The 5,896-nt window shown below is 46.6% G+C and overlaps 1 long non-coding RNA gene across 1 annotated transcript in view; it reads left to right on the top strand.

Annotated features, from left to right (window-relative positions):
- Nucleotides 1-111: 111 nt before the first annotated feature.
- The window catches only part of LOC141574931 (uncharacterized), a 109,642-nt gene continuing 103,857 nt past the window's right edge, over nt 112-5,896 (top strand). The window contains exon 1 of the long non-coding RNA XR_012502064.1: nt 112-683. This is a non-coding gene — a long non-coding RNA (uncharacterized LOC141574931). The remainder of the gene's footprint in view (nt 684-5,896) is intronic.

Raw genomic sequence — 5,896 nt, 5'->3', positions numbered from 1 at the left:
TGCGGCCGGCGCCGTGGCCACGCCCTCTTCCGGGGGCGTGCCCCGCCCCCGCCCCCGCTCCCGCCCCGCCTTGTTCCAGTGGCTTCCAGAAGGGACCTACGCCGAGGGGAAGCGGAGCGGTGCGCGCTGTGTGTTCTCCAGGCCTTTTAGCAAACATGGAGTGGCTCTTGGGACCCCATACACGCGGAGTTACAAGAAAAGGGTTGTTGGAGGCTTCGAGGGCATAGGTACTGTTCGAAAAGGCAGGCTGCGCGAACGGCACCACGAAGCGGCGGCAGCGGTACCTAGCGCGCTGCTGGCATTGCTGTGAACGAACAAGGGCCCGGTTCCCGCCGCGCGGAGCGGAAGCGCTTCCTGACTCCGGTCGGCGGAGTGGTCGGAGAAAGAGGGAAGCTGGAGAGGGCTCCGGTGAGGCGGCAGCCTGCTCCGGGCCAGAGGCGGGCGGCGTGAGAGCCGAGGGGAAGGAGCCAGCCCCGCGGAAGCCCCGCAGAAGCCCCGCGGAAACCCACCCCTGTGAATTCATGGCCCGATGGGTGTAAAGAAAGGAAAGACTTGCGAGGGGCGGCCGAAGTGCCCTGTTTCCGGAGGTGCAGTTCCCGAGGAAGCCTGAGTCAGCGTTCGTCGCCAGGAGCTGGCCTTCCCGGACGGACGACGGGACAGAGCACCGTGAGAACCAGGGCCCGGTATGGTTCCGTCCCCGGGGGGCTCAGAGCTGGGAGAGCGGGGCGGAGGGGGCTGAGGAGCAGCCGGGCAGGATCATGAAAGATCTGCTTTGCTCTTTGCCAAAGTTATGAGGGGTGACAAACTTTCTGAAAAGGGCCAGATAGTAAATATTTCAGACCTGGCAGGGAACATACATCTCTGTCAAATATTCCTTTTTTATTTTTTTACGGTTCTTTCTTTAATTGAAGTAGAGTTGATTTACAGTGTTGTGTTAATTTCTAGTGTATAGCATAGTGATTCGGATATATATATTCTTTTCCATTATGGTTTATTATAAGATTTTGAATATAGTACCCTTGCTCTGCAGTGGACCTTGCTGCTTATCTATTTTATATATAGTAGTTTGTATCTGCAAATCCCGAACTGCTAATTTATTTCTCCCTTTCCCCTTTGGTAACCATGTTTGTTTTCTATGTCTGTGAGCCTGTTTGTGTTTTATAAATAAGTTCACTTGTCATATTTTAGATTCCATATATAAGTGATAGCATATATTTTTCTTTGACTTACTTCACTTAGTCTAGATAATCTCTGGGCCCATCTATGTTGCTGCAGATGGCATTATTTCCTTCTTTTTTATGGCTGAGTAGTATTCCAGTATTATTATTATTATTATTATAGCTCTTTAAACACATTAAACCCATTTGTCACTTGCAGGCTGGATTTGGTCCACAGGTCAGCTTGCTGACCGCTGTAGAGAGTGGGAGGCATTGTAGACATTTAAGCAGGAAAGGACGTTATCAGATTTGTGCACTGGAAAGCGTACTCTGGTGGCAAGCAGTGTGGCAGAGATTTGGTGGGGCTGAGGTGTAGGGAGAGTTAGGTCAGAAGGGATGTGTGGAAGACTCTAATCATGATGGTCCAGGGAGAAATAATGAGGGCCAGGACCAGGGTGGTGGCAGTGATGCCAGTGACTTCTTCATAGCTGCGCTGGATCACACATGCAGGAGTGAACGGGCATGTCATAGTGCTACCTTTCTCTCTTCCTCCTTCCCAACTCCAGGAGACATCTTCTTGTCCACCTAGGGTGTGAGTGACAAGCAGAGGAAGGATACCTTAGCTTAAGTCCTGCTGCGTCCAGGCACAGCTTCACCCTGGGGCACAGCTTCACCCTGGGAGACAGAGCCCATCCCTTTCCTGTGGACCCCACATGCCAGGTTCTCCCTCCAGCTGGTGGCAGCCGTAGGAGAGCAGCTCCCATCCCTCCTGCCCCTCCTCAGGCTTCACACTGGGCTATGCCTAGTCTCCTCTTCTTTGAGACCAGAGTCTCATTTTTCTCTTGAAAATAAGCATTTCCCCAGAATATCTCACTGTATGTGCCGCCTCCACTTTATTCTAATTGCCCTCAGTGCCAGGCAGCTCAAGCCTGACACTTTTCACCCCGCTTCTTCTGTTTACTTCCAAGAAGAGTTTCCTGTTTCAGGTGTAAAAGATAGGACTAGGGCAGAGGGACCCTGGGCAGGGTGGAATCACTTCTTATCCTTTCGCTCGGTGCCGATGACAGTAGCCCTCCTTGTGGGAACCGGGCTGCCTCCCAGCAGACAATTTGTGTACGTGGTCTTTGCATGTTTTTTGTCACTAGATTTCTGAAGCTCCTCACTGACGTGGGTCCCTTTTATCCCAGGCCCCATCTCGCCTCCCCTTATCTGCTAGTCCTCCTTTCTCTGTGAGTGCCTCTTTCATCTCTTCAGGGTTAGCTTTCTCCCCCCAGGACACGAACACGTTGTTTCCAGATTTTCTCGCTGTTCCCAGGGTAGAACTCTTGCCCTTTTTACTTGTGTTTCCTTGTCAAATAATTTCTTGCAATTTCTTGAATTACGTTTTGAATGGTGAGTTGCTCGTTCTGGTCGGATTTGTTTTCAAATACTTCAAATATCTGTGACAACAGGTTATGTTTTCGCTTTCCCCTTTTCTGCTATTTTACTTGATAAAACTTTGCCGTTGACTTTGGAGCTACAAGCGGCTCCCCTTCAGCGGTGCTTGGTAGGGGTGCAGGCCTCATTGTATTGACTCTGGTCCTTGTTTATGTAACTTAGTTTTGAGCATAAGTACCCTCACTGATAGATCACTGAGCAATGTTTCCACAGAGGATGTCTTCTTTTGCACAGCTGCTTTAGTCAGCGGCTCTGATCTCTGGGCTTTTCTTTATTATTATAAAACTCATGAAGCAGAGCTGTTACATTTAGCGCAAGTGCCCTCTGTTGTAGCTGAAGACATTCCCCTGTTCTGGATGCTTTGGAGGTCACCTATCTCCCCTGTTCCAGAATCAGCCTTGGGACAGAACACATTTTCTTGGTTGCTTCCTGATGGAGACTGGATTTAAGGGATAGAATCAGAGGAGCTGTGGCTTGTGCAGGCTGAGAATCCAGAAGCGGGTTCTCTTTCTCCATCCATGTGAAGCTGGGTCAGGCAGGAGGAGGCTGCAAGCGGCCTGCCTCTCCCCTCCCAACCTTTGGAGCTGACGCTGGGCTGGATCACGGTGGGCTGTGGGCCGGGAAGTACAGCTCTGGCTTTCCCTGAACCTTTCTCGTCCTGCTGAAAGATTGGGTTTGGGGCCTACTGATTAGGGACTGTGGTTTTGCTGGTGATTTTTCTTTTCCAGGAAAGACCTCCAAGCTAAGGAGAAAGTGTGAACACTAGCTTTGCTTGGATATGGTACTTTTCAGTGAAAATCACAGCATTTCATCTTAGTATTTGCACCCTTTGCTCCCTCAGCCCCAGAGCGGCACCTGCCTAAATTTCAGGTGTTCCCTAGGACAGCCGAGCCCCTGGGCACCCAGTGTGGGAATCAGACACAGCCTGTGGGCTGCTTAGAAGACAGGGAAAAGGTATCCTGGGGCTTTGTAGCTTCAGAACTCTCTGCAGGGCTGCAGGGGTTTAAATTGAAAATCCAGTCCCTTACGGGACAATATGCATTTCAAGCAGAAAGGGGATTTCAGAGATCATCAAATCTAATTTCTGTTTCATAGATGTGGAAATAGAAACCCAGAGGGATTAAGTTGTTTGAGGTCATATGTTGGATGACCCCCAGAGCAGGACTTGAAACCTAGGTCTCCTAACTCCCAACCTAGTGTTTTTCTCATGGAGGCATTCATATAGCATGTTTATATTTTGGTTTTTTAAATTATTATTTTTTTTATTGAAGCATAGTTGCTGTATAGTATTATATAAGTTATAGGTGTACACTATAGTTATTAACAGTTTTTAAAGGTTATATGCCATTTATAGTTATTTTAAAATATTGGCCTCTATTCCCATGGTGTGCCATATATCCTTGTAGCTTATTTTATATCTAATAGTTTGTACCTCTTAGTCCCCTACCCCTGTATTGCCCTTCCGCCTTTCCTCTCCCCATCGGTTACCACTAGTTTGTTCTTTGTATCTCTGAGTCTGTGTTTTTGTTATATTCACTAGTTTGTTGTATTTTTTAGATTGCATATGTAAGTGATACCGTGTAGTATTTGTCTCATATACTGATGTTTAGATTGGCCCCTCTTTTTGTTCATGGAATAATTCATTTGTCTCTAAACTTTTTTGGGGGACTATCCCCTATATCCTATTGCTGTTCCAGACATCAGCTGTGACAGCTTTGTGAGGTCACTTGTCATTAGCTGTATTTAGCGGTGTTTCTGGTTTTATAGGTAAACTGAAGCACTAGAACCATAGTCTTTCCAAATTAGAACTTTTTACAATGGGAAAATGTAATTTAAAAAAGGTTTACGTTTTAGTTCTAGTTCTGTTAGAAACTGCCCAATTTCAGATGCATTTCCAGGGGGCTTTCTTTCCCTGTTTACTGAGAAACGTAAACTGTGCTGGGGGCACGATGGTCCTTGAGCTGTAGCTGTCAGGGTCTTCGCTGTCTACCCTCTGAATGACATGCTGTCTCTTGGGCTGCACGGAATGATCGAGGTGAGGTTGCCAGTGGGCGACCTGCTGGTCTGAAGCTGTTCCCTCCCACCTTCCTACTTTCAAGGGCTGTCCCAGATCACAAGAGCGTGTCAGCCATCTGCTGGTCTAATCTGCTTCTATTCTGAGTTTAGGGAAACAAACAGAAGGCAGAAGGCATAGGACCTGCAACGGAAGGCAATATTTTGGGTGGTGTCATAGGGGGTTGGGTTTACTATGAGTTAAAAGGTGACATGCAGGGCTAGCTGATCACTCACCATCATGCAGTCTTGGCCTAAAGGCCTTTTCCTTGCCCGGCACTGGATATGAAGGCATTTGACCATGGAGCATCTGGGACTTGGGTTTGCTAGGGTTGGCTCCTGGCATGTGGAGGTGCATGAGAAGCTAGCTGAAAGCCTAATGAATGGATTTCAGGAATTTCCAGGAATACATGTTCAATATGCCACTTTGGTTGAAGAATGAATAAATATAGCTTGTGGGAATGAATGAAGCCATTAGCAGAGCGTTTCTCCACTGGCAGAGAATTTGCAGCGTATGTGTGCTTGGAGCCTTTGGGAAATAACAGAAACAAGGAGCGCTTTGTTAAGCACCCAGAACGTGCTGGGATACTTTCTGTGTATCACACTAGCCTCTGCATCACCACTCTGGATGCAGCACATAGATTGTTTCATTTCCAGGTTGTTGTTGTTTTTAACTTGACATAGTCCTTTGACTTGATTTTAGACCTCAGTTTCATGGCCAAAGCGTACATCCTGGAGGAATAGTTATCTTTTCTTTCCCTAAAACAAGGACAACAACAGTATACTGGCTGCATCTTGTATTTATAAAGCGACATTTCCACATCTGCCCTGTGCATTTGTGTTAGTCAGGTGGTTGTAAAGAAGGGAAAGAAAAAAATGAAAGAAACGGGAGTGATTTAAGGAAAGAATAACTTCCTTTTTATTAGGTTGAACATGATACCAGGTATCATATTTGTATAAATACTATGGAAAATATTTAACCTATTCATACAGGTTAAGTAACTACCTGATAAGCTTTGTAGGGAAAGTCTGTTTAAATGCTCTCGTTAAACCGTGCCAGGCAATTTTTCAGATTATCAAATACATAACCATTAGAAAGCTGAGGGACAGAAAGAATTTCTGGTGGACAAATACACTTGTTCATTGTAGAAATTGTTGCTACTTTATATGTCAGAGAGTGCAAAGCAAGTCAAAAAGTCAAAATAACAAGGTTTAGATGGAAGCCTTAATGAGACAATTTAGTCTTCAGT

The sequence above is a fragment of the Camelus bactrianus genome, chromosome 24 (genome assembly GCF_048773025.1).
Source record: "Camelus bactrianus isolate YW-2024 breed Bactrian camel chromosome 24, ASM4877302v1, whole genome shotgun sequence".
Taxonomy (NCBI): domain Eukaryota; kingdom Metazoa; phylum Chordata; class Mammalia; order Artiodactyla; family Camelidae; genus Camelus; species Camelus bactrianus.
This window is presented reverse-complemented; position numbering and strand designations above follow the sequence as displayed.